This window comes from Mizuhopecten yessoensis, unplaced genomic scaffold, assembly GCF_002113885.1.
Source record: "Mizuhopecten yessoensis strain PY_sf001 unplaced genomic scaffold, ASM211388v2 scaffold6239, whole genome shotgun sequence".
Classification (NCBI taxonomy): domain Eukaryota; kingdom Metazoa; phylum Mollusca; class Bivalvia; order Pectinida; family Pectinidae; genus Mizuhopecten; species Mizuhopecten yessoensis.
The window spans coordinates 14,322-14,941 of NW_018406450.1; positions in this window are offsets into that span (position 1 = coordinate 14,322).

Below are 620 nucleotides of genomic sequence, written 5' to 3' on the forward strand. Positions count from 1 at the left end.
GAGCGCCACCTATTATATCATTCAGGGGCGGTATCTGACCGATGATCGCCATTGTTCACCGACATTGCCGCTCTGTGACTTGGACGTGTATCTACTAAATATAGCTATTTAGGACTGGAGGATCAATATTAGCGTCTACACAGCAGAAGCAACACCAGACTCGTCTGATCCTGCACTAAGGCGACTCCAGGGGAAGGAATATCAAGTACAGGCATGGCTACTAGTCAAGATTATCCGAATAGGTATCCCTACATAAGACTGCACTGTAAGTTTTTATTTCTCAGAACCGGGTATGGCTGTCGACATCACTTGATTACTGTCACAGTCCGTCCCATGCAAACATTAATCGATCGTGTATACGCCACTATTGGTAGTTGCTGGTGAGTGTCGATAACTCATTGTTTAGGGTGACACGGCTCACAGTAAACAAAATACGACTGATCACACCAACTGTCGATTTGGGTTATAGACAATATGGTGCTATCTTTTGCGATTATAGTAACATCATTATACATATCAACATATGCGTTATGTACATATGTATTAGTGGACAGTACGTGCAGCTGATTGGACATTTGTGATATCATCGCTCTGTTTTCAATATAGCTACAGTAGTGCGG